This window comes from Phaenicophaeus curvirostris, chromosome 1 (genome assembly GCF_032191515.1).
Source record: "Phaenicophaeus curvirostris isolate KB17595 chromosome 1, BPBGC_Pcur_1.0, whole genome shotgun sequence".
NCBI lineage: Eukaryota > Metazoa > Chordata > Aves > Cuculiformes > Cuculidae > Phaenicophaeus > Phaenicophaeus curvirostris.
Genome location: NC_091392.1, coordinates 25,072,833 through 25,091,880, shown reverse-complemented (window position 1 = coordinate 25,091,880; position 19,048 = coordinate 25,072,833).

The window sequence follows — 19,048 nt, the reverse complement described above, 5'->3', positions numbered from 1 at the left end:
GATCATTAAAACCACAGAATGATGATCATCATGGATATTTATTGCAGTAACAGATATGCTACTGGCTTGAAACAAAGCAGCTTGATATTCAATGAATATTAGAAATTTTGCGAAAAAAAGATTTATGTAGGTGTCTTTCTGGATTCAACTATTTACTATTTGAAGTAGTCACTTCATTTTTCTTCTATTTTTTTCTCTTTGTACTTATTAATGTTTCATAAGCAGCTGATAAAAACTTCTGTATTCACATTAGCACTTTTCAGCTAGCAAAAGGTGTCATTCAACAACAAATTCCTGGAACATTTATGTGTGTGTAGTCAGCTGACTATGTTTCATCATTGGATTATTTTCACACTCTTCAGGGAGAAACAGTCTTCTATAGGATTTCTGCAGCCCTTGACCAAGGCACTTAATTTCTTGGTTTCCTTTCTGTAAAGTACTGATACTACTGGAGCTCTTTGTGGCAACACTAATATTCACAGTATTTATTGCTATCATGCCTAGCATGAGCAGAGCTTGGTTTTGACTGAGGCCTCAAAGGATTGATGCAATAAATCAACAATAATATTCCTACACATAGATAAATATAGACAGGTAGCATAAAAATACTTGTTCAATTGTAAAATACATCCTGATGAATCCAGGACGTCATTAAGTAAAATTACTAATTCTACTTAAGGGTTTCTACCTTATTTGTATTTGCCCCACCTTTTGAACTTCTCCATTAGTCATGGTCAGGAGGTGGAAGCACCCCCGTAGGATGCCATATCTACTCCATGGATCCTGTCAACTGTCCTCAGTGGACTCTGTGCCCAAACAACCACCTCACAGATGAAAGGAAGCCTGGTGTATGCCTTAGAAGAAAGGGAAAGTGTTTAGAAGGGAAAAAAACGTGTTCCTGTAGCTGAAAAGATCTGTTAGATGGGGAAAGTTGTGTGGGGCAAGACAGGAGAGAGGCTTAAATGAGTTTCTTTCAATGGGAAAATTCTGAGACTGGTTCGTCATTTTTGTGATTCATCCACTAGAGGCTTATGTCTTGGAGACAGGTGCACGCTGCTCTGAATTATGGAGGATAAGCAACCATTTGTTTGAGACTGGGGTTAAAACTTTTACTTGGTTCTGTGGAATTTCCAATTTCAGCTGTTTTGGGGGCAGGCTATCATATCAGTGAACACTGAATTAAAAATGATTCCTATTTACAGTACGGTACTCCTGGTCGATGGCTTGATAATTTACTTCAATGTCAAATTTTCTGCACGCACTCCAGTTCCCAGAATATATAATTCTTTCCATTGAATAATGATAACATTGCCTGAATATAAACTGGCTGCTTTAGCTAGAAGTTATCACTACCTTTAATAGAACCGGGAGCATTTTTTACAAAAGATTACAGGGAGAGATGTCCATTTACACTTTTTGCACCATGCATTATTAATTTGTTTTAGTTTCACTTCATTCATTTATGTGGTGAAACACAATGTACTGTAACTCTATCACCTAAGTGGATGTAAAATTTTTTAGTGATTTAAATGTAGGGCAGAATTTTGTACTTGTATGTGCGTTTTAACAGGTGCTAAAATTGTTGATGGAAAGAAATAGAATATAAATGTTCAAGATCCCTTCCAAATTCCCTTTGCAAATATGTAGTTGTATTCTCTGAAAAAAAGTCTTTAATTAGGACTCATGTTGTTCTTTGCAAACATTAACACCAATACAAAATAAGTGAAAAGGAAATATTCATCTCTGCCCATAGAAATGTAAGTATAATTTATATTTTGAATAGCTTCTATAAAGAATCATTATAAGACATAAAGAAAATCAGAGGAATTATGTTATTTTATTTAACCTTCCAGGCACTGCACTTCTTTAATTGCCATGAGTTCAGATTGGTAGCTTTATACAAGTACTATGCCTTAAGAAACTGTACATTTTTTATATAAAATGTTTCTTTAAAAATAAAATGAAAGCTGTTTAATTAACATTCTGTTATTGTGAGGAAATGCACTCACATTGGATGTTCAAGAAAGTGACGTATTGTGAGAGTTTATTGTTTCCTGCAGATATTGTATCTGGTGTTCCAGTTCAATTAAAAAATTATTGAGAATGGTAGAGATAAGAAAAAGACCAAGAATTAGGCATTTTTTGTGTCTTACAGAACAGTAAGGAAGAGAGAAGAAATTAAAAAAGATAAGTAAATGTTAATCCAAGCATAAAAGCCAAAAACATTTGGGTGAAAATTACTGAGGGTGACCTTCACTTCAGTACATAACTAATGTATCATCAGGGTCTGAGGCTTTTTCTATACTGTCTTACGTAAAAATAGAACAAATGCCTTCACCTCCATGCATCTAGTTGCCATAGTAGAGCCTACAAAGCAAGTGGATACATAAACATATTACCTCAATGTTCTACTTTTCTTCTCAGTCTATTTTAGTGTATGCATACCATCCAAAAATTTGAGCAGGATGAATACTGAGGTGGAATATCAAGAAATAAGTGGTAAGAAAGTATGTACACTTTTCTGACACTGTGCAGATAATCATCTACATTTTCTGTCTTCCTCTTGCTCCAGATTAGATCAGTTGACCTCTCTGAATGTCTACATTGATACAATTCCCTGGGTGGAAATCATCTCATGTAAATTTTTCTGTGTAAAGTTAGACATATAGTCCAAGGTGGTCCTGCAGATAAAAGAGGATGTGCTTGATCTCATGCAACCTACTTTTATCCAGTTCTGGAATCCTCAGCTTAAGAAGAATATAGAACTGCTGGAACGGGCCCAGAGGAGGGCTACTAAGATGACCAGAGGGCTGGAGCACCTTCCATACAAGGACAGGCTGAGAGAGTTGGGCTTGTTCAGCCTGAAGAAGAGAAGGCTCCGAGGAGATCTTATAGCAACCTTCCAGTACCTGAAGGGGGCCTACAAGAAAACTGGAGAGGGACTATTCATAAAGGCTTGTGGTGATAGGACAAGGGGGCATGGGTATAAATTGGAGAGGGGCAGATTTAGGCTTGGTATAATGTAGATTTTCTTCACCATGAGAGTGGAGAGGCACCGGAACAGGCTGTCCAAGGATGTTGTGGCTGCCCCATCCCTGGAGGTGTTCAAGGACAGGTTGGATGGGGCCTTAGGCGGCCTGATAAAATGGGATGTCCCCATCCGTGGCAGGAGGGTTGGAACTGGATGATCTTTAAGGTCCTTTCCAACTCAAACTGTTCTATGATTCGATGATTCGGTGATTCGATGATTCGGTGATTCGATGATTGGATGATTTGATGATTCTATGATTCTAGCCCAAGTGCCGTTGCATTTTAAGCATGCAATTAACTGCCATTCAAGAGGTGGACTCCTATGTGTATGAAATGATTGCATATCCTGTTTAAATTTTGTTCCTGTTAAATGTCAGTGCCACTACTGCGTAATATTCAGGTCCATCTAAGTCATGATTTTTTTCTTTTCATAAGTAGGTTACATTATGCAGCTAAAAAGCTCCCCAGAAGATGGTTTTGGTGAAAACACAGATGTTTTAGCGTAAATATCTGTAACATATGTAGTAACATGCAACCAAAAGCTATTAGAAGAAGAAAATGTTCTAGTTTTTTAGAGGTGGTGTGAGCCTACTCCTAGTCTCCTTCAGTAACTGCCTTATTTATTTACTGTCAGCCCCTTAAATTGTGTTAGGTGCCCTTTCAAAAGGTTCTCACACAATTCCAATTTAAATATAGGACAAGGTATAACAAATATTAGTTCCAAATCATAAATTGTGAAGATCAGGAAGAAGGAAGGAGGTTATTATTCCTGGAATTGGCTTTGGATATGATTTTTTAAAACACATTGTTACACTTGAAATCACTAGATGGCGATGTTACATGCACTCTTATAAGGTCTTCAATTAGGATGAAAGCAAGCGTTCAGCCACTGACGAAATGTTATGTGGCTCCTACTGTTGTGGTGCAGTTGTATTTGAAAAGTACCCAAGTCTGCTTTTTTCCACTTTAATGTCTGGTTTTGGTAATGAGAAACAAACGTAATTTGTCAGCTCATATTTTTGGAGAAAGACAAGTTTGAATGATTTTTAGAGCTGGCTTCATTCCATACAGGAGGAGGGCATGTGGGAAGCAAGCAGACTTTGAACATAACCAGGCAAATTCCTGCTGAGATGGATAAACTAACTTGTAATAATTCTACTATCGCATTGCTGGGGACCAGTGACACTATCAAAAGCAAGATAGATTTTTGGAAAAAAAACCCCAGCATTATCTCTTCATCTCTCAATCTGTCATTTAATTATAAATGAGACCATATTCTTCCCAGCTGGCTAAGGCATTGCCAGAAACACTATATTACCTCACAATCACCCTCACCATTGTGCCTATGGTAAAGAGAAAATAAAGTAGTTCCAGAGAGGAAAACACATCACTAATGAGCTCTCAAAATGCCTCTCTCTGCTCTTTGGCTATACAGAGATTTTCTGAAGAGGTAGCTCCTAACTAATGCACATTATATAGATGCTCAAGGGTGATTCTGGGCTACAGTGACTACATTTGTGCAGAAGTGTATACATCTGAAAATTATTTCACTTTCAATACAACTTTGATTACAGATCCACTTTATTTAGGGATAAATAGAACAAGTGTTAGGAGATTACGGGAAGAAGAAGGAATACAAGAAAGCAAAAAGCTGAAGTAGATTGAAGCCTAGGGAGAAACATGAGATGCAGAAGGTAAAGCACTGCAATGAGCCTGCCAATGTTATGTGTTTGAGCTCTTCCTTTACTCTAAGTAGTAATGATTATCTCTATACTTATTATCTCTATGCTTCAAATTGTGAGTTTTTCAAAGACCACTAGAGAAAAGGAAGGAGGAAAAGAAGTTGTTAAAAAATGAGAAGCATATGCATGTGAGAGCTCACGAGGAAGGACAAATCATCACAGAATATATTATAATACATTCTGATTATGAAGAAGCAATAAATACAGACAAATTAGTTCCAGGATACAATAACCCAATTCTCAGCTTCCTCCTAGAGGGAAGATGGATGGTTGTATCTCTTGGCTGCACTAACTACAAGTCTTCTGTAGCCAATACAATTTCAGGGCTATGCTGGCCAGGTGTTGGCACCTTGGAGAATATCTTTTACATGTATCAGATGTCTGTAGCTTGCCAGCATATTTTCTACTGCCAAAGGATTGGATCTGGCCTGGGACAACAGAAACCAGACTAGTGTAAAGCCTGAGTGAATCTTAGCTCCTTAGAGAGGAAAAGACAGAGAAGGTTGTTATCTAGATGTAATAACATGGATAAGACAACAGGGACATCTGAATCTAGTTGCTCCTTCTGCAACTGTGCGGATGAATAATCCTGTGTGAGTTATTTATCAGATATTTGGTTATCTGGGTAACCTTCACTTAAGTTGCAAAATTAAACTATTAATCTATTGCTATGTCCTGCCTGATGTTAAGCTCATGTGGCCTAATACTCAGTTCCCATTAGCTTGGGAATTTAGGATACCACAGGCCTTACAAGATCAAGCTGTAAATTATTTTCTTTCCATTGACTGAGTGGCCACTTAGTGATTTATTATAGAAATGAGTCAGGTCTTTCCTTAATGGACTAAAGTATATATTGTCTCCAAATGAGACATGAGAATCTTGACGTTTTTGGAACAACTTAATGTCATATTTACTTTCTGTAGACCAAGACAGTGGCCTCAGTAGTACATTATTTACAAAGGGTGTTTCTTCAATTATAATGAAGTAGAGAAAGGAAATTAATAGAGTTATTTAAAGGACTGATGGAAGTTTGTAGCCTATAGGTATTTCACTGGGTGACAAGATACACATCATGTTTTAAACTCTGTATATGCCTATACAAATTCTGAGTTTCTTTATTTATAGTTAAAGCAGCCATGTTTCTGAATGGTGAAACAAATCTTATTCTTACTGGTGGAATATGAAAAAATTAAGACAACATCACCTCTTTAGTTTTGGTCTGAAGATAGCTAAGAAAAAAATGGATGTAAATGCTTTACAAACCCTAGAGGCTATGACAGCATTGTCAGTATTTCTGAAATGTTAATCAAAGGACTACTGCAAAAGATTTTGCCTTTATTTGCAAATATATGAATTTAAGGTATATGATGGTTTGTATTTCATATAAGCAGTCTTGTGAAAAAAAGATGCTCCCATACATGAAATTAATGAGGAAACACTGCAGCATTTCTAATTAGTGTAATAATTTAATAGGTATTTGAAATAATTTCAACTTGTCAGCAAAGTCCAATTTGTTTTCTGCATTGTGAAATCTTGATTTCACATCTGGAATATTCTAATGGCCTCATGATACAAATTTAATTAGAAGGATTCAAAAATATTTTTTTTGCTATTTTACATTTTAGATCTTCAGTTCATGCTTGAAAGAATTCTGAACGAGCAGCAAAGTTTAGATTCTTCTGCAACTTCCACTTATTCTTTTGCTTACTTTTAATTGAAAATTTCCAGGGAGCTGATCTCATGATGTGCTAGTTCCTTAATCAATATTCACAATAACAAAATCCCACTGAGACTAAAAAATGGCAAGGATTCACTACAAATAATTCAGTTATTTCAGAAAAACTGTTTGTGGTATCTGTGTGTCTGAATGCATGGACAGATGCTATCAAATATCTCAATAAATATATACTATCCACACTGTTCCAGAAGTGTAGTTCTTACAGATGACAACAGTCTTTGCTAGCTTGAGTGACTGCTTTAGAATGTTACGAGCAGCAAAGTTGACAATGGCAGCTAGCTACTTGCGGATGATAATATTTCTAATTGTATGTACCTACAGCTAATCACGCTGACATTGACATACGTTATTTCAGTAGCAAATCCTACTTTTCAGTCATTCCACCTGTTCTCTTGGAGACTTCTAGGCTCCAGCCCTATTGTACAGTCCCATTCCTTATGCCTGGCTTACTGCCAAACACAAATAGTTCTAACTACCAGAAGAAAAGCTTAACCTAAAGAGCTAAATGCTTCTTTGGCTCACGCTGTGTGCAAATACCTTTGGCTGCATATATTAAGGCAGCGTATCTTTTCTTCTTTTAAACTGGTATGAGACAGGTACAATTTTTCATTTAAACTTTTAAGTTAAAAAGCAGATTTGGCAGTACTAAAATAAGTTTCAAACAACTTATTGGATTAAAAATATTATCTGATTTTATATAATTAGAAATGGAAATATTTATTTTATTTATAATTTTAAAACAACAAAAAAATTGGAGAACATCTGAAAAAAGTAATAACGGTAATGATCATAGTAATAATTAAAAATAATAATAGCAGTCCAGTCAAATAAACCAAATAAATTTTATACAATGAAACTATGTATCTATTCTGAACTTATGTAAAAAATAAATTAATAGATTTAATTTGAAGCTTTTTTTTTCTTTTTTAACAACTGTTTCTCTACTTCTTTTCTCTCTAGAAGTGAACCATTGGCATAAATTTTCTGATATTCGGTTTTGCTTAGTTTTGCCTACATATGCTACTGAATAATCAGTAAGACAGTCTGAGGTAAAACTTTGCATGTCAAGCAATTTGTAATTTGAGAGTGAGAGACCTGGTACTCTATGCTGAAGATTTTTGAGGGATTATTATTGTTATTATTACTAGTACTACTACTACTATTATTGCTATTATTACTTATTTCTTCCAAAAAGCTGATTCAGTGCTCTTGGACCATGTGGAAGACTTCCTCAGACAAGAATTCTTGTTTATGGAGGAAGCTGTTGATACTAAATCATTCTTTTTTATTGGATAATTTAGAGGGGAAAGAAAATTCAACGTTGTTCTCCAAGAACATGTTTTAGATGATGCCTAGTGAGTTAGGTCAGCATTCAAGCAGCTGTAACACCATTACCATTTGCAATGGGAGCTTTACTGGAACACCATATGCTCTGGTGATAGCCAATGCAGCAAACAAAGTGACAGTTCGGGATCTGAATGTACTATGCTAAAATTCATCTCTCTATCCCTTTCTTCAGTATTCAGAGAATGGACATCTTGGACCCAGGCTACCATAAGGTGTCATTTGGTCTCTTCTTGGCAGCCGACAATTGCACTACAGTGCTGAAAATAGCTTTGAGGTCACACAGAAAGAAATGCATAAAGGCAACAATGTACTTGAATCAAAGTGCTCCAAGGGGATTGTTCTGTCTAAATAAAAAGTATAGTAAAAGTTGTTGCAAAGAGAGATGAGTCCTTTTTCTTGGACAAGTGGTGAGAGATTTCTTTGAAAATTCAAGCTGACAGACTTTATGAAAATTTTGTCTAAGTTTCTGGACAAAGACCATAACTAGTATGTTGTATTGAACTTCATGATGTTCACAGCCCATTGAGACCTGTTTTATTAAAGGTTTCCAAAGTGCACTGTAATGTTCTTACAAAAGAATAGATTGCTACGGCTTCCAAATAAGTAAAAAGCTGCAGGGGCCCATATAAGCAAGTAAGTAAAGGATGAAAATCTTTGTATGAATGCTTCAGAATGCTTCATTTTATAGAAAATTAAAAGTAAATGTTTCTCTTTTCAGGTTTCCTACTTGAAACCAAGGTCCTGTCTATCATCTATTACTGCTGTTTGTCCAGTATTTTATATTTACATTTTTGTGGGAACTCCTTTTCAGAAATATAAGCTAAAGTAGTCATCGTCATCTTATTTAACATTGTCTCCTACAGTGTCAGTTAGTTAATGTTATTGTGACACTTGGAATGGATTGGAAAGTACTTGGATGACTGGAAGATGAATTAAATTCAAACGGAGTCAAAGATATTTGTTACTCTAACACATCTTACACTATATTTCAGAGTTATACAAAAGAATCCTGAAGTGTCTGCAGATGCAATGTGTTCTTTTTTCTGCATTAGTGCAATAAAAGTCAATAATTCTCAACACAGTCTTCCAATGCTTACTTATTTCTTATTTTAGGGATTGAATCAAATTCAGGTTTCACTTCTGCAAATAGATGAGTTAAATACAGAAGCTAATAGTAAGTCAAAAGAAATGAACATTAACTCTGAGCATTGGCTTCTGAGAGTCTAATCTGAAGACTAAATTTCAAGACATTGAGTTCAGTCCTGTGTTTGTTTATGTGCACACAACTGAAGTTTTCTCAGGTTAAACAGTGTTTTTGAAAGCTTCCTGGTGTTTCAATATACTATTCCTCTCCCACCCTCCAACTCCCTGTCCCAAGGAAAACAAACTAATACTCTCAAAGCCTGTTAAAGATGTGACCTCCTTACTGAAAAGGTATATTTTAAAATAATTTTTTTTTGCTCACAGATTTTTCATTTAGAACTTGGCAATTTGTTTTTGGTGCAACAATACCAAATTTTTGTTCAGTTTTAATGGCTTTTAACTTATGTATTGAAACATGTGTGTCTGCTTAGCTGAACAGGCTGGACCGCTGGGCAGAGTCCAATGACATGAGGTTTAACAAGGCCAAATGCCGGGTCCTGCACTTGGGGCACAACAACCCCGTGCAGTGTTACAGACTAGGAGAAGCCTGTCTAGAAAGCTGCCTGGAGGAGAGGGACCTGGGGGTGTTGGTTGACAGCGACTGAACATGAGCCAGCAGTGTGCCCAGGTGGCCAAGAAGGCCAATGGCATCTTGGCTTGTATCAGAAACGGTGTGACCAGCAGGTCCAGGGAGGTTATTCTCCCTCTGTACTCGGCACTGGTGAGACCGCTCCTCGAATCCTGTGTTCAGTTCTGGGCCCCTCACCACAAGAAGGATGTTGAGGCTCTGGAGCGAGTCCAGAGAAGAGCAACAAGGCTGGTGAAGGGGCTGGAGAACAGGCCTTATGAGGAGCGGCTGAGAGAGCTGGGGTTGTTTAGCCTGGAGAAGAGGAGGCTGAGGGGAGCCCTCATTGCTCTCTACAACTACCTGAAAGGAGGTTGTAGAGAGGAGGGTGCTGGCCTCTTCTCCCAAGTGACAGGGGACAGGACAAGAGGGAATGGCCTCAAGCTCCACCAGGGGAGTTTTAGGCTGGACATTAGGAAAAAAATTTTCACAGAAAGGGTCCTTGGGCACTGGAAGAGGCTGCCCAGGGAGGTGGTTGATTCACCTTCCCTGGAGGTGTTTAAGGCACGGGTGGATGAGGTGCTAAGGGGCATAGTTTAGTGTTTGATAGGAATGGTTGGACTCAATGATCCGGCAGGTCTCTTCCAACCTGGTTATTCTATGATTCTATGATTCTATGAAATGTCTTTATGTGAGCTACAATACTGATGTACTCCTTTTATTTGGTTCCTGGATGCCAGTAGGGTTTAATCCGGGGACATGTCCAGGTGGGCAGGTGAAATTGCTGCTGATGTTCATGCAATGGATCACTCTAGGATTGAAAGGAGTATTTATGTTAAAATTTAAATATTTAGTGAATCTATGAAACTAAGTGACATGAACAGAAGTTCAAAGACTACAAGTCTCTGAATCATAATTCAGTGCTGAATCTTTTAAACTATAATTAGAGTATGTTTTCAATTTATAAGTCCTTATTTCAGGCTTGTTCTTGATTTGTAAAACTACTATTTGTGGAAATATTCTGAATATTTACATATAAGTTATATTAGGCATGATTTCAAATATTTTTCACCATATTCTGCTTTTTTATTCAGGATCTATCTGTACTCATCTAGTTTCATTCTTCTGTGACCCTTAGTACATACAATCAAAATACGCCAGTGGCAGTACATAAAAATTTTTCTAGCTTATCAGATCAAACCCCTGTGTTGGAGGCTTCCTCCAAGCCAAGCTACTATCTGCTGCTTTGTTAAAAACAAACAAACAAAACCCCGAACCCCCCAAAAATTGTGAGAAACAGATTAAATCTGAATTACACTTTTTTTAGCTCTCAATTTCTGGCAGTCAGCAATTTAGGGATTTCCTGAGGCAGATCTTCTTCTTCAGGAGTGTGTTAAATAGTTACTGGTTGTTTTATGGATTAGTCTAATCCTTCCACAAGGACTGTACCATTAAGGAATAGAAAACATTATTACATTTAGTGTCAATTTTCCAGGAGTTGTCTCAGGATGTGAGCTTCAGTGGAACTTAATAAATTAATAAAAAAAATTCTATAGCATTCATTCGTGTTCAGTTCTGAAAGGATTGGGTGTTCCTGCAAGGTCATAAGTTTTCTAGGTATTACTGAAGCCTGGGAAATGAAGCTAAGCAGCTTTCAGAATAAAATTCTCAGTGTATTTTCATTTGAGTAAGTGTTTGAAGGCAAAGAGTTGTTATTCATTCGCAGAGCACAAAAGGCTAAAACAACTGCTTAACAAGAAAACAAAATTGTACCTTGTGAGATCCAATCTAAGCAGAGACAACTCAGTAAAGATTGCTTAACTTCTCTATTTTTTTCTTGTCAAAGACTAAAGCCAAGATATTTCTCTGCTTCAGTGTAGTATTACAGGTTCTTTTCAATATATTATTTCAAGTAGAGAATATCCTTAGCTGTAGTGTTATTATCTTTTAAACAACACTAGGGAAAGATGAACTGAAGAAAATATATTTGAAAAGCTGAAAATTATATATATTTGAAACACTGAAAAGCAATAGAAAGATGATTGTGAAAAGATATGCTTATGTTGATTTGTGGATACTACTCTTCATTAAATAATAATTATTACTTTTCATCTTATGGTAAAAAGGCAATTTATCTATGAAGTCTAAACAAGAAAATGTCATTCACATGAATGAACTACTTTATTGTTTTTCTCTTTGACTTGAAAGGAAAAATAATGGTAAAAACATGATTGCCATCAATTGCCAATTTGTATCATAGATGAAACTGATGATTCCAGGTTGCAAATGCCTTGAAGTAAAAAGCAAATAGAATATTGACTTTTTGTCACTGGTTGGGTGATGGGTGCCTTGCATAATGAAAGACAGATATGCTTCTCTAAGAGACAAATTTCCTCTTTTTGCTCAGAAGGTTGCAGTCTTATTACTGAATTATGACCATAGATGTTTTATTTCAGAGCTGCTTTCAACAGTTCTCAAAGTCTCCTGAGCAATCTCTGGCTAAGTAAATGTAAGCAAGTATAATTAGACTGGGTATCACTTCTTCATTGACAGAAAAAAACAGTGTTAAATATTACTTGTTAAAACCCCAGAAGATTTGGTGTCTTCTATGTTTGCAACACAGTCTGATCTATTAAACTGCATACAGGTAAGCATTCCATTCAATTATATGTAGGAATAAGCATTATTACTATTATAATGAAATGCAGATGGACAGAAGAAGATGGTTGTGTTTTACGTGGGAATAACTGTCAGAGCAGAGAAAGAAGGGGACAAAAATCTCTCCCAAATTTCTTCCTGCTTACAATTTTTAAGCCATGCAGCTCATATTTCAATGACAACAAAAATTTTGTGTCCATGTTTTACAAGCCAGCCAGACTCACATCCTTGCCTAGTAAGATAATGGAAGAGATTTCATATGTCAAAATATATGGGAATTGCATATTGCTATTCGCAATATTTAGTCTGAGTTATCTTCAGGCTGGGTAGGAGAATTGTGACTATTTAACATAGAAATAAAATCATTAAACATTTTGAGTTAGGAGGGACCTTTAAAGATTATCTAGACCACACACACCCCGGCCTGGACAGGGGCATTTTTCACCAGGTTGGGTTACATAAAGACCCATTCAAGCTGAACTACCAGTGGTGGTGTATCTGTAAATTCTTTGGGCAAACGTTTCTTGTGTCTCGCCACCCTCTATTCAGTTTAAAAACACTGTCACTTGTCCTGTCACTATAGGCCCTGGTAAAAAGTCTCTCTCCATCTTTCTTACAACCCCCCTTCTGTTATTGAAAGACCAGAAGAAGATCTCCCCAAATTGCTCCTCTAGGCTGAACAAGCTCAACTCTCTCAGTCTTTCTCCACAGAAGAGGTGTTCTAGCCCTCTGACCATTTTTGTGGCCCTCCTCTAGACGCCCTCTAGAGGAGGAATGGGTCCACAGGAGGGCTACAACGATGATCGAAGGTCTGAAGCACCTCCCATACAAGGGCACGCTAAGACAGTTGAGCTTGTTCAGCCTGGAGAAGAGAAGGCTCGGAGGAGACTATAAAGCAACCTTCCAGTACCCGAAGGGAGCATGCAAGAAAGCTGGAGAGGGATTTTTACAAAGACTTGTAGGGATAGGATGAGGGGGAATGGCTATAAACTTGAGAGGATCGTGAGACGCGAACAGGTTGCCCAGGGAAGTTGTGGCTGCCCCGTCGGGAAGTGTTCAAGGCCAGGCTGGATGGTGCATTGAGCAGCCTGATCCAGGGGAGGTGTCCTTGCCGGTGGCAGGGTGTTTGGATCTGGATGATCTTTAAGGTCCCTTCTGAATCAAACCATTCTATGATTCTATGATTCTATGACTGTATCAAAGATCTTGCAGAAATCTATATAGATGACATCTCTAATTTTTCCCTTTTCCACAGATGCAGTCACACCATAGTAGAAGAGCACTAGATACGTCAGGTATGACTTGCCCTTGGTGAAACTATGATGGCTCTCTAATGACTGCCTTGTCTCCCATATTTTTTGACATGTGGAATCTGTTCCCTGATCCTCCCAGGCAAGGAAGTGAGGCTGACTGGTAAAACGTGGACACAAAATTTTTGTTGTCACTACAAAATGAGCTGTATGACTTAAAAAAAGTAAGCAGGGAGAAATGTCCATCATAGTTAAAATTTTAGATTATTTACGTTCTGTTTATAAATCTATTGCATTTCTAGTTACAAGGGAGAAATAGTGATATGGAGAATCTAAATGACTTGAGAATAACTTGAAAAAAACCCCTTTTTTTCAGCATATGCACCTTGTCTTTGTTTCCGAGAACATGGAACAACATTTTAGGGAACTGCATAAGTAAATGGGGAACAAAGCGTTATGATAAATGGGGAACAAAGCGTTATGATAAATGTAGAATTGGCGTGGAAACCAAGGCATGCTTCTTGTCTTTTCCCTTTTGTTTAGTTGTTACCACACTGCTTTACTACACTCAGCCACCCACTTAGTCAGATGAACAGTTATAGGCAGTTGGTCGGTCAGTTGAAATCAGGCTAGATGTCTTGAGAATATTGTTTTATGAGATAGGTAGTATCAAAGGTCTTAAAAGTATTGTAGAACAGGGTTTTCACAGTTCATGCCATACAAAGCAAAATAATAACATGGGAGGTCCACTATTTCATCATCTTTATTTTTGCTAAATATGATTTAAGCCAGTGACAATCTAAAAGAGTATTTGCAACGTGTCTTGTCAGCCCTAATAGCTTTTGGTTTCTTGTTTGCTTGATCTCTATAATTAAGGGTTTATGTTGTTACTAGTACTACTGCTGCTGCCATTACTACTGCTGTTTTTCTGCTACTGCTATTAATAAACTACAGGTTTATGCTATCTACTGCCACAAGAAAATAGATTTGAAGATTCTCAGTTTAAGAATATCTGTCAACACTTGCCTCCAAATTGTTAGTAAATATGACTAAGTTCTGGTGATAGCAGTTAGCTTGTCACAGGATTCAGCATCTACATTGGCCAGGGCTAGTCACCCACTTAGTTATTAACTATGAATTTCGCTTATATGTGAAAGAGTAACAGACTTGGATCAACATGGATAGCATATGAAAAGCATGTAGTTGATTTCAAACCACAGAATCAGTTAATCAAATGTTACCCTCATGAACATCAATAACAGGCTTTTTTCTGACTTTAGATAGAAATTGAAGTCCATGTTTTCATAATTCTATGTTTCTTCAGATTTTATTTTATGGATCTCACAGCTTCCCATTTCCAGCATTCTGTGCTCCGTGTTTCTTAATTTTACATGAATTATTAATTTCCAGCCTTCAGATGTGCATAACAAAACTCATTGTGCCTTCATAAACTGGTTCATAAAGAGTAGCTATTGCAACTGTGTCTGTTTTTACCATAAAATTATTGTTAGCCATCTGGGATAGAGTCCAGAATTTCTCCTTCCCAATTATATTGAAAACTGAACTTTGAAAATACATTGTCAGTACAGCATTTCATTACAATTACTGTTATAATAATGAATTCAAGGTGCAGTATGTCATGCCTCATCTTTACTTTAATCTTTATTATGAGAACAAGGTAGTGCAATTTTAATCACTGTTTGAATATACAGAGGACAGTGGTCTAATGTGCCTAGTAGTGCCTTTAGGTTTTCATATGTAGATTAGCTGTGTATTCTGCAGCCACCAACAGGTAAACTTGCCTTGAAAAATTCATGAGGTATTGATTTTATTTCTTCAGCAAAGGATATAATGAGAATACAGCATGTCGCAACAGGAATCTGTCCTTATGACAATGATTGAAATGAGAGTAGAAAAATAAACTTGCAGTCCACACCGTTTTCTAAAGACAAAGAAGATCTAGTTTCAATGCTTTCTCAGTTTTTGCTTCCTTGTTTTGCATAAAATCTTTTATTGTATCAAACAGTTCTGCTCTCAAGTAATCCAGATGAATCATCTTCAGATAATAAGAATCCATGGATCATCAGAGACAGTCGGAACCTATTTTTCTTATTGAGCAGGTTGAATAGGTTAATTCTCTCTTTCTGATTCTCCTTTTGTTCCATTTCTCCAGTAAAGTGCCATCCTGACTACCATAGTGCATCATCGTTAGACTGAAGATCAATGGATGAATTTAGTATTTATATGAACTCACACATATACATACATATGTACATAAAATTTATTCTTCTTTATATTCCATATACTGCTTTCTCTGCTTGTTGGTTTCCTGGATAAGCTTATAGTACATTGAAGGTGATAGCATGGTTCAAACAGTCCAAGATAATAATTGTTCTTTGCTTTAAAAGTAAGGATTTTTTTCAGTTTATAGCCAAAAGTGGTTTATTTTCTTTTATTCAGGTTTTCATGTGCAATGAGCATTGTAGAGGCAAGGAACTGGAAACTGTGCTGGATCTGTTGAGATAACAGAACAGAAGCTTTATGAGAGTTATTTCTTAGAGAAGTTTCCTCTAGTTTACCATGATGTATGAGATGTTCATGACTTCTGCTTCTTTTTTTCAGTAGCTGTTTTAGCTGGATTGTCTTTTCCTCTTTCTTTCCACCTGGCTCCATGTCTTTCACCCTCTCTCTACACACTTTTTGATTCTTTTTTAGCCACTAATGACTTCAACTATGATTTCTCTGTCAAACTTTATTTTATCACAGAATCACAGAATCACAGAATCACAGAATAACCAGGTTGGAAGAGACCTGTCGGATCATTGAGTCCAACCATTCCTATCAAACACTAAACCATGCCCCTTAGCACCTCATCCACCCGTGCCTTAAACACCTCCAGGGAAGGTGAATCAACCACCTCCCTGGGCAGCCTGTTCCAGTGCCCAATAACCCTTTCTGTAAAGAATTTTTTCCTAACGTCTAGCCTAAACCTCCCCTGGTGGAGCTTGAGGCCATTCCCTCTTGTCCTGTCCTCTGTCACTTGGGAGAAGAGGCCAGCACCCTCCTCTCTACAACCTCCTTTCAGGTAGTTGTAGAGAGCAATGAGGTTTCCCCTCAGCCTCCTCTTCTCCAGGCTAAACAACCCCAGCTCTCTCAGCCGCTCCTCATAAGGCCTGTTCTCCAGCCCTTTCACCAGCTTCGTTGCTCTTTTCTGGACTCGCTCCAGAGTCTCAACATCCTTCTTGTGGTGAGGGGCCCAGAACTGAACACAGTATTCGAGGAGCGGTCTCACCAGTGCCGAGTACAGAGGGAGGATAACCTCCCTGGACCTGCTGGTCACACCGTTTCTGATCCAAGCCAAGATGCCATTGGCCTTCTTGGCCACCTGGGCACACTGCTGGCTCATATTCAGTCGGCTGTCAACCAACACCCCCAGGTCCCTCTCCTCCAGGCAGCTTTCTAGACAGACTTCTCCTAGTCTGTAGCACTGCACAGGGTTGTTGTGCCCCAAGTGCAGGACCCGGCATTTGGCCTTGTTAAACCTCATGCCATTGGACTCAGCCCAGCGGTCCAGCCTGTTCAGATCCCTTTGCAGAGCCTCCCTACCCTCCAGCAGATCCACACTTCCACCCAGCTTAGTGTCGTCCGCAAACTTGCTCAGGGTGCACTCGATGCCTTCATCCAGATCATTGATAAAGACATTGAACAGGGCTGGACCCAGCACTGAGCCCTGGGGAACCCCACTTGTCACTGGCCTCCAGCTGGATTTCACACCATTTCCCACCACTCTCTGGGCCCGGCCATCCAACCAGTTTTCCACCCAGGAGAGTGTGCGCCTGTCCAGGCCAGAGGCTGACAGTTTCTCAAGCAGAACGCTGTGAGAAACTGTGTCAAATGCTTCTACCTTGTCTCTATTCGTTTTATGTTACATCATCTTCCCTCTATAGTTACTGAAGGATGTTGTGCTGCTCTTTTTATACAAGACCAAAGCTGAATGTTTTCTAAAACCTTTCACAATTCTATCACATTATTATCTTTGACATTTGTTGACAAGCTAACTAATTTTCAGTTCTTCTCCCTATTTTCTTTCTTATCTCTTAAGTTTATGTTCTGTCATCTGTATGCTAAAAACTGAGGCACTCTTTAACTCAATTTATTTTTTTCAGTTAGCATTCTTATGACGGAGCTGTGGTTTTCTTATGAAAGACTGGCCTCCATTACTAGCTCCCATAATTATCCTGATTACTAATCTAAGCATTTTGAAGGTGTAAGGGGAAAAGGATCTTCCATATTTACCTAATCTCATTGATCTTAGGTGGGTTGTGGGTGCAAAAATGGAAGGAGGATTTAGCTAACTTATAGTAGGTACTGCATAACTCCTTGTATTTCCAATTCACTGAAATTTAGCTATATACTTTTTGATTATTTACTTTATTTTTCTTTATTTTCAGTCTCTATTTGCCACTAAGGTTGGTAAAAACAATAATTTAATGTTTATCAAGCACATACTCATGTGATGCAAGCAATATATCTAGCTCAGGCTATGGTTGAACAAGAAGGAAGGCTACTGTCAAATTTTCATTGATTATATGACAATAATATTTTGCTTCGTTGCTACTCCGTACTAACTGAAAATATAGATCAAGTATTATGGAAATGAAATGACAAAACCATAAACAAGCTGTGCAATCAAAAGAAGATGTGGAATAGGACAAGTAAACCACTGTAATCTTTCTTTGCATTACTTTTTATTAAGTAGGCTGATAATTTGCTATGACTTCTCAAACTTTCTATCACACAAGTCTTGTGCTGTCAATATTCTATTTACATTGCTTGAGTTACTGTGCATTGAAGGAAAAAGATCACTTATTCCAGGAGACCGTATTGACTTTTCTTTGTGTTTTAAACTAATTGTATCCTTGTTAATGTTTTCAATACACCTATTGTTGTAATTAAAACTTATAGGGCCAAGGAGCTATTAACAGAAATCTTTTTCAAGTCAGAAAATATAATCTTTTACACTTTACAATGAAATTTAAAAGCAGTATGACGAAAATGGAAGTTCTTTTCTAATTCCTTTGTAGAAATGGACCTCTCCTCAGCACGCCTGGAGTGGTGTGTCTAGTTTGGGGTTCCATGATATGAAAGGGACATATTGCAATTCAGCACAGAGCCATGAAGGTATTGAAGGGCTTGGAGTATGTGAACTATGTAAAGAGGCGGAGAGAGCCAGGACTACTCAGCCTGTAGAAGAGAGACTCAAAGGGATACTATTCGTGTGTATAAAGACCTGATAGTCATGGGGAATGAGTAAAGAAGACCGAGAAAAACTCAGTGGTTACTTCACGGAATGCCAAGAGACAACAGACACAAACTGAAATACAGGAAATTCCATTTAAATACAAGTGAAAACTAGCTGCAATTTTGAAAAGGATTTCCAGATTTCATTTGGATGTTGAACACATAACTCATTTAAGTACTGAGAAAATAGTCTTGTTTCCTTGTACCCTATGGAAACACTGTTTGATGTTAGAAAAGCTTTTTATTTCTTACTACATATTCTTATTTCAAATGT